Here is a 10,088-nt window from a genome sequence, read left to right on the forward strand (position 1 = left end):
AGTTGCCCAAGTGAGCTGGTATCTAATGGTTGCCTGAGGACAGCTACTGAGCAATCCTATACAGTCTGAGTGGTGGTCACAGTATATAAAGAGTGTTAAAACTACATAAGCATGGAGTATGGATGTGAGAATTTCCTGAACAGATGAAAACATTTAAGCCATGTAAGAAAACTAAAACCAACTTATTTCACAAAAGTAAGTGAAACTCAAGCCAGGTTTGTTTTGTAAATGGCTCTGACAATCATAAAAGAAACAGAAGTCAACCACATAAAAATGGCAAGAAAAACTTCTACTGTAGTAACCAATCATTGTAAAAATTAATAACGTCTTCATTTTTGCTCTGTAAGTCATTCTGTAATTTCATGCCCCTGAACTTCACATCAATCTTTTAATTTGGAATCTCCCCATTTGTGAACTGCTTTTATATCCACAATAAACTCTTACTAAATATTACTTACTGATTTGGTGGTTTTAATTTTTCCATTTCTGGATTTTGGGCATGTTGATAAACTAAACAAAGGAAACTCAAGCAACGTGTAACCTGTGCTATAACTTTTGTTTTTAATGTTGTAATTTAAACCATGTGCCAAAAGTTAACTTCTAGATGTCCAAGCTGGATTTAGAAAAGGTAGGGGAAGCAGAGATCAAATTGTTAACATCTGCTGGAACATAGATAAAGGAAGGGAACTACAAACAAACAACAAAAAAGAGTATTAAAACTACATACACATGGAGTATGGATGTGATAATTTCCTTCTGCATCATTGAAGATTTCCCTTGTGGCTCAGCTGGTAAAGAATCCACCTGCAATGCAGGAGACTTGGGTTTGATCCCTGGCTTGGGAGGATCCCCCAGAGAAGGGAAAAGCTACCCTCTCCAGTATTTTGGTCTAGAGAATTCCATGGACTGTATAGTCCATTGGGTGGAAAAGGGTCTGACACAGCTGAGCCACCTTTACTTTCTGCTTCATTGACTATGCTAAAACCCTTGACTGTGTGGATCACAACAATTTATTGAAAATTCTTCAAGAGTTGGCTTGAGAAACCTGTATGCAGGTCAAGGAGCAACAGTTAGAACTGGACATGGGACAACAAACTGGTGAAAACTGGGAAAGGAGTACATCAAGGCTGTGTATTGTCAACCTGCTTATTTAGCTTCTATGCAGAGTACATCATACAAAACGCCAGGCTGGATGAAGCACAAGCTGTAATCAAGATTGCCAGGAGAAATATCAATAACCTAAGATGTGCAGATGACACTACCCTTATGGAAAAAGTGAAGTGGAACTAAAGAGTCTCTTCATGAAGGTGAAATAGGAGAGTGAAAAGGCTGGCTTAAAACTCAATATTCAGAAAACTAAGATCATGGCAGCTGGTCCCATCACTTGACAGCAAATGCTGCTGCTGCTGCTGCTGCTAAGTCGCTTCGGTCGTGTCTGACTCTGTGTGACCCCATGGATGGCAGCCCACCAGGCTCCCACATCCCTGGGATTCTCCAGGCAAGAACACTGGAGTGGGTTGCCATTTCCTTCTCCAATGCATGAAAGTGAAAAGTGAAAGTGAAGTTGCTCAGGCGTGTCCTACTCTTAGCAACCCCATGGACTGCAGCCCACTAGGTTCCTCCGTCCATGGGATTTTCCAGGCAAGAGTACTGGAGTGGGGGTGCCATTGCCTTCTCTGTGACAGCAAATAGATGGGGAAAAATGGAAACAGTGGCATATTTCATTTTCTTGGGCTCCAAAATCACTGTGGACAATGACTGCAGCCACAAAATTAAGACACTTGCCCTTGGAAGAAAAGCAATGACAGCCCTAGACAGCATATTGAAAAGAAGAGACATCACCTTGACAACAAAGGTCTGTATTGTCAAAGTTATGGTTTTTCCAGTAGTCATGTACAGATGTGAGATTTGGACCATGAAGAAAGCTGAGTGCCTAAGAACTGATGCTTTCAAACTGTGGTGCCGAAGAAGACTCTTGATAGTCCCTTGGACAGCAAAGAAGTCAAACCAGTGTATCTTAAAGGAAGCCAAACTTGAATATTCATTGGAAGGATGGATGCTGAAGCTGAAGCTCCTATACTTTGGCCACCTGATGTGAAGAGTCGACTCATTGGAAAAGACCCTGATGCTGGGAAAGACTGAGGGCAAGAGGAGAAAGGGGCAACACAGGATGAGATGATTGGATAGCACCACTGATTAAATGGCCATGAGTTTGAGAAAACTCCAGATTTGTGATGAACAGGGAAACCTGGTGTGCTGCAGTCCATGGGGTCACAAAGAGTTGGACAGGACTGAGAGACTGAGCAACAACAACAATGTACGGATGTAAGATCTGGACTGTTCAGAAGGTTGAGTGACAAAGAATTGATATTTTCTAACTGAAGGGCTGAATAAGACTCTTGAGAGTTCCTTGGACTGCAAGGAGATCAAACCAGTCAGTCTTAAAGGAAGTCAACCCTGAATATTCATTGGATAGACTGATGATGAAGCTGAAGCTCCAGCACTTTGGCCACCTGAAGTAAGGAGCCAATGAATTGGAAAAGACTCTGATGCTGGGAAAGATGGAAGGCAAAAGGAGAAGGGAGTGGAAGAGGATGAGATGATTAGATAGCTTCACTGATTCAATGGACATGAATTTGAGCAATCCCCAGAAGACCATGAAGGACACTGAAGCCTGGCATGCTGCAGTCCATGGGGTCAAAAAGATTCAACACAACTTAGCTATTAAACAACAACATCAAATCCTAGCCATTGTTTCTCTTGAGACTCAAACTGTCCCAATTATGACGTGGGAGTTTTTTCAACCCAGTCGCTTATTAATCCTTTCATCATACATTTATCATTGAGCTTCCCTTCACCTTCTGGTATGGCAAAGGTGTTCCAGACTCTTGGAGAAACTTCCTGCTCCAAACTAGAAATCAGCCATTTCTCCAAGATACTTTGGTTCCTTGTAGTGGGAAAATATTATGTGAACGCCTTAATCTGAGTTCTAAGCCTTCATTTTAGGGTTTTTTAAGTGGCCAAGACCTTTTTTTTTTAAGTCTTAATATTATGATTTTTTATTTATACTTGCAATTCAAGTTTAAAACTACAGGTTTACTCATTTACTCATATCAACTTTTCCACATAGGAAAATTCTAGTTTCCTGTAAATCAACACAATTATGTACTCACTTAAATCCACTATATGCTATATTCCATATTATCCACCTGTCTCACTATACACCATATCTCACTAGCCTATACACAGATAGCTTTAGAATAACAATAAAAACACTACACACAAAAATATTATTTTGGGCCAGAGATCCACCAAAAGCAAGTTCTTCTCTCAAGGAACTTCTAAGTAGAAAGAAAAGAAAAACAATAAGAACCGTAGTGTTCTGGGTATGAGTAAAGTGGGTCTATGCAGGATACCAGTCAAGGGAGTGTTACTTCCACTGTAGCACTAAGGAAGGCTTTCTGGAGAAACAAGTTGCTCAGCTAACCATTATAGTCAGAAAATCATTCAGGCCAAGATAGAGACATTTTGTTAAAAATGCTCATCAGCTCTGCAAATACAATTGCCTCAGCATAATTACAGTTAGTTCAATTTGAAAAATGATATTTCAGCAGAAGCAAAAAAAAAAAAAAAGGTTTAAATAAGAAGTCAAAGGCATGTCACCATGAAGTAGTGTACATCATTTCATTTATTTCAAGGTATATTCTTTCTCACAAATCACATCTATGAAATCTGAGTGGATCCTGCTAGTGATATTGTCTCATAATAACAATTTTCATTTATGTTTCTGCTAGTGTATAAATTATGATTTATCTTACAACCTACAGGAACAATGACTTGATCAAATGTGAGGATCATTTGATGAAATATGATGAGATTGACTCCTAGGCTGACAACTTGAGTTTCAGGGTTCCTGGATACTTATTCCAAATGGAAAAGGAGACATTCAGGGCTCATGAGATATTCTGATATGACCTGTTAAGAACACAAGCGAAAAATTGCTCTTCTTAAGTAATATTTGTACACTGTTTATAGCAGCATAATTCACAACAGGCAAAAGGTGACTGTTGAATTAACCCAAGTGTCTGTTGAGAGATCAACAGGTAAACAAAACAATCTTTAAAAGGAAAGAAATTCTAATACAGATCACCACATGAATGAATTATGAGGACATAATGCTAAATGTAATAACCATTCACAAAAAGGCAAATGATTCCACTTCTAGAGGTACCTAGAGTATAGAGATTCATATAGACTGAAAATAGAATGGTGGTTGCCAGGGTCTGAGGGAGCAAGGATTGGGGAAAGTAGTTTAATGGGCATAGACTTCTAGTTTTTCAAGATGAAAAGAGTTCTAGAGATTGGCTGCATAAAATGTGAATGTACTTAAGACTACTAAACTATATGTGTAAAAATGCTAATGCAGTAAATTTTCCATGATGTATTTTACTGCAATTTTTTAAAAATAAATTTACCTACACATGGGAGTTGGGGAAAATTTCTAGTGGAAATATTGAGGCTAAAAAGGCATAATATTAATACATAAAATGGAGGGAAAGAATAAAAGGATGGACAGAAAAGAAAGATTAAAAATGAAAATTCACCAGCATCTCCAAAACCATAATGCAAGGCCTATCGAAAGGATCAAGGAGGGCACTATTATTGCCACAAAGTATCAAACCAACGGATGTGGGGTGTCCTGGCAATTGGGACAAGACAAAGGGATATCACTTCAAATCCATTCTCTAGTTCTCCAGGGCTTCTTGCCCACCCAAGTGTCAACACCCACTGTTACCTGCTTTTGATGATTGGACATCTCTGAATCCCTTTCTCATATTCCACGATGTCATATTCACACAGCCACCCACAGTCTGTTCTTTTTGCTCCATCCCACCTAGTTTATAGTCCTTCATTCCTACCTATTGCCTGCCTTAGATCAGCTATTTTCATTCCTTTGGCACTGGAGTCTCAGAAATAAATCCCGAACTCTAACTCTCTTTCTTTGTCTCTCCCTTCCTACCTTTCCCTCTGTCACTCTTTCTTCCCCCTCTCCTTCCCTCCCTCCATAGTCCATCCATCAAGTCTCTCCCCTTCCTCAGGACTGCCTTATGTTCTTGAAGACCAGCTCCTCCCATCCCCAGCTGGGCTCCACTTCCTTCTCACCCCAGTACAGGATGATGTCCTGGTCTCCTAGACTGCTGTGCTTCACTCAATAACTCAGCCCAGCCGCCCCATCCAAGGTTACTCGGAGATACCAAGTCCAGTCAGCATTGGGCATGATGTCTCCTTGCTGAGTGCCAGGCTGCTCCTCCTCACCCCTCATCCACATCACCCGCACAGGTTTTGGGTAGAATCCTGAGACATGGCAGACCAGCAGTAGGCAGCCAGGTCCAGGAGTGGGGCCACTGGACAGCCAGGCTTCAGGCTTCACTGGGGTAGGAAGGAGGAGTAAGAATGTCAGATTATGACTCTATTCCAGAGCATGGGGACTCAGAAACCCACAAATTTGGATAGTTGCCTCTTCCACTCCTATGGGAATCAGATCATTTATTGATTAAACTCCTCTCGATTCAGGTATTCTCCACTTTTGAATTTAAGGAAGGTGATAGGAGGTAAAATAGAAAAGTTTTGGGGAGAGAACAAGACTAACCTTGCTTCTGCAGTTCTGCCTTCCTGGCATTGAGGACACCCAGGAGATATCGAGGACAGGTTTCTGAATGGAGCCTCTCCATGATATCAGAGATGCCTTGATACTGAGTCATGAGTCACAAAACTTCTGCCCCCTGCTGCCGCTGTCTCGTGTAGGCACACAGGAATGATTCTGGATCCTCACAAAATCCAGTCCTCCTAAAGCTCCTCTCAAAGAGCTTTCTATGGCCTCTCCAGAATGCAGCTCACAGCCTGCTATCACCTGGATCACAAAGGGGTCTGTGTAAAGGAAAACTAAGACAAGTTATTAAAATGCAAACAATGAAGAAAAGGATGAGGAAAAGGCATAGGCCTTTGGATTTTAGTGGCAAGAAAGGTCTGAGATGTGAAATTGTAACTCAAAAACCAATTGCAGTATTCAGGACTTTTCAGGAAGAAGAGCATTGGTTAGAGGTATGCCTATTGTAAACGGTGGGGATTTGCTCTTTTAAGGATGAACAGTGCGCAAGAAGGGAGAAGAGGAGCAATGTGTGATGGAGTCAGGAGGGCAGCATTCCAGGGTGAAGGGGAAGGTTACACTGAGAGAGGAGATTAGGCAGCAGATGCTTGAGGATATGAATTGGAGGATGGGGAAGTCATACTTTAGTTCATTCAGGCACACAGTAGGAAAAGGAGTTTTTCCTAGGTTTTGAGAGTGGCAAGTGACATACACGCAAAACAGGAAATGGCTACAAAGCAGGAACATCATCTATTACACAAAAGTGCAAGAAACAGGAAGAATCTGGGATACTGGGTGGAGGTAAGGAGTCAGGTTTGGAGACTACTCTGGAGAGCTGTGTGCGTGTAGTTGAGTAAAGAGGGAAGGAGTAGACCATGATCAGAGGGAACAGTAGCCTCACCAAGGGAGAGAAAAGCCATTGAGAGTCTCTCCAGATCAGAGGACTGTACTCAAATTCCAACTGGAACTCACTGACATGGTCCTGCACAACCCGAGTGAATCCAATGAAGTAGACTTGGAATAGGTCCTGCAGCTCAGTCATTGCTTCATCACTAAAGTTCCCCTTGGACCAGGGCTTCAGGAAAATGGTAGTGCCCAAGTCAGAATCCCAGCCTTGAATTTGCAAATCATCCAACCAGCCTGAGCCTTGGTTTTGAGCCCAGGAGCTGTTGGCAAAGGTCCAAATATGGATGATATGGTAGGAGGTTGGCCAGTGGAACACTGTGTTGGTGGAAGGTTGAAAAGAACGAGGAAAAATGTAGAATCAGGATGGAATGAAAAAGCACCCAGAGTCTGAACAATATAGAGCCTGAAACAGTTCTCTCCCCAAGCCCTCTGGCTCCATCCCCAGCCTCCAGAATAGGGGAGAGGGCTGGAGACAGCAGAGCCCAGACCCTCAGTGGTAGGTGTGGCATGCTTTTATCCAGAACCCCTGCACCTGTGCTGGGAGCAGCCAGCGTTACTCTTACCATCCTTATTGTCACCACGTGGGAGGATAACCACCGGCAATAGAAGAGGTAAAGGCAGCCTTTCACTGGGAAGTAGAACTTCTGACTCTCAGAGCTGGTATGTAATCTCTTATTTCAGCAAACCTTTTTCTCAGTACTCTAAAGTGACTTCCTCTCTTCCCCAGCTGAAAAATCTCAGCCCCAAATTGCACGTCTCAGAAAAACTGTACCTCCCACAGCTCTAGACTCCCACTCTGCCTCTCATTTCCGTTCCTTGAACTTAGTCTCCTTTATACTTACTACCTTGGAAGTAGCAAATGATGATGAAAGGTTATTTCACCTTCCCAGTTCTTATTTCCACATCTTTGAAATAAAAGGATAATATTAAACAATTGCTTAGCTTCCCGTCTCTTTAATCTAGAATACCTTTGGCTTCTCTACCTATCTTGTTCTCCCTCCCCATGGCCTTCTCACCGCTGGCACTTTGTCATTACCTCTTCCCAACATCTCAATGGCCCTTCTTTCGTATCTCATTCTTCTTACCTGGCTTTTTAATTCCATGTTAAATTTTCTGAGTGTGCGTGTATGTTTACAATCACTGTCTTTTTTATATTTGATGCTGGGGCCCAAATCCCAAAATTAAATATAATAAATAGTTTATATTCTGACCAAAATTCTCTTACACCACAGGAATTTTTGAGGTTGAAAATTACATTGGTCAATGGTATGTGACCTTCTTTTCAGTAGCTCTTCTCCTCTACTACTTTCAGTAACCAATCTTCATTAGACAAATAAAACTTCAGAAATTATGCCCCAGCTTCAGGCCAAGTCAAAATAACTTTTTGTAATAGGCTCATTAACAGTAGAACTTCCTTCTGCCTTTGTAATATTTTATAATCTCCATCTATATTTTGATCTTTCCTATTACCAAATAAAGCATTGCTATGTCAGCAAGTAACTTGGCATTTTTTCATCCAAAGTTCAGAGATGTTTTTCTTAAGATGTCATATCCTATGTCCTCTTTATATACATTTGGCAACTTTTAACAATACATTTAGCATTCACTGGAGAAATATTTGGACTGTAATCAATATGTTGGCTCTCAGGATAATTTTTGGTTTTCTCCACTCAGAAAAATATTCCAAATTTGTGGATATATATCATCTACATTTTGAGTGTAAGGAGAGATTTTCACTAAGTCATCCTATTTACATAGACAGGAAGACACAAAATGAGTAATAAAACATTCTTTTTTCCTGGAAATAAATCAAATAGACTTCATCCTTCAATACTCAAAGTCCTCAAGCTAGGCTTCAATAGCACATGAACCAAGAGCTCCCAGATGTACAAGTCGGATATAAAAAAGGCAGGGGAACCGCAGATCAAATTGCTAACATCTGTTGGATCATAGATCACAAGAAAAAACAAGGGAAATCCAGAAAAACATCTATTTCTGCTTTATTGACTACACTAAAGCCTTTGGCTGGGTGGACCAGAACAAACTGTGGGAAATTCTTCAAGAGACGGGAATACCAGGCCATCTTACCTGCCTCCTGAGAAACCTGTATGCAGGTCAAGAAGCAGCAGTTAGAAACAGACTTGGAAAAATGAACTAGTTCAAAATTGGGAAAGAAATACATCAAGGATGTATATTGTCAACCTGATTATTTGACTTCTATGCAGAATACATCATGTGAAATGCTGGGCTGGGTAAAACTCAACCTGGAATCAAGGTTGCCAGGAAAAATATCAACAACCACAGATAAGCAGATGATACAACTCTAATGGCAGAAAGTGAAGAGAACTAAAAAGCCTCTTGATGAGGACCAAAGAGGAGAGTGAAAAAGCTGGCCTGAAACTCAGTATTCTAAAACTAAGATCATGGCAACCAGTCCCATCACTTACTGGCAAACTGTTGCCACGGTTCAGTTGTTCACTTGTGTCTGACTGTTTGCAACCCCATGGACTGCAGCACACCAGGCTTCCCTGTCCTTCACCATTTCCCAGAGCTTGCTCGAACTCATATCCATTGAGTTGGAGATGCCATCTGAACATCTCATCCTCTGTCACCCCCTTCTCCTCCTGCCCTCAATCTTTCCCAGCATTGGAGCCTTTTCTAAAGACTCAGCTCTTCATATCAGGTAGCCACAATATTGGATCTTCAGCTTCAGCAACAGTCCTCCCAATGAATATTCAGGGTTGATTTCTTTTAAGATTGACAGGTTTGATCTCCTTGTTGTCCAAGGGACTCTCAAGACTCTTCTCCAAGAGCACAGTTCAAAAGCATCAATTCTACAGCACTCAGCCTTCTTTATGGTTCAATCCTCACATCCAAACATGACTTCTGAAAAATCATAGCTTTGACTCTATGGACCATTGTTGGTAAAGTAATGTCTCTGCTTTTTCATACGTTGTATAGATTTGTCATAGCTTTTCTTCCAAGGAGCAAGCATCCTTTAATTTCATGGCTACAGTCACCATCTGCAGTGATTTTGGAGCCCCCCAAAATAAAATCTGTCAGTGTTTCCACTGTTTCCCCATCTATTTGCTGTCAAGTGATGGGACCAGATGCCATGATCTTATTTTTCTGAATGTTGAGCTTTAAGCCAACTTTTTCACTCTCTTCTTTCACTTTCATCAAGAGGCGTCTTAGTTCTTTTTCACTTTCTGCCATAAGGGTGAGGTCATCTGCATATCTGAGGTTATTCATATTTCTCCCGGCAGTCTTGATTCAAACTCATGCTCATCCAGCCCAGCTGGATTTCTCATATTTCACATTTCTCAGAGTACATATTTCTCATGATATACTCTGCATATAAGTTAAATAAGCATATAAGTTAAATAAGGTGACAATATTCAGCCTTGTCGCTTTTTTTCCCCAATTTTGAGCAAGTTTTTTACTCTTTATCTGGTTCTAACTGCTGCTTCTTGACCTGCATACAGGTTTCTCAGGAGGCAGGTCAGGTGGTCTGGTATTCCCATCTCCTGAGGAA

The 10,088-nt window shown here is 41.2% G+C and overlaps 1 pseudogene; it reads right to left on the reverse strand.

Annotated features, from left to right (window-relative positions):
* Window positions 1-3,921: 3,921 nt before the first annotated feature.
* On the reverse strand, window positions 3,922-7,656 carry LOC133245082 (T-cell surface glycoprotein CD1b-2-like; annotated as a pseudogene).
* Window positions 7,657-10,088: the final 2,432 nt, after the last annotated feature.

The sequence above is a fragment of the Bos javanicus genome, chromosome 3 (assembly GCF_032452875.1).
Source record: "Bos javanicus breed banteng chromosome 3, ARS-OSU_banteng_1.0, whole genome shotgun sequence".
In the NCBI taxonomy this organism is placed as follows: domain Eukaryota; kingdom Metazoa; phylum Chordata; class Mammalia; order Artiodactyla; family Bovidae; genus Bos; species Bos javanicus.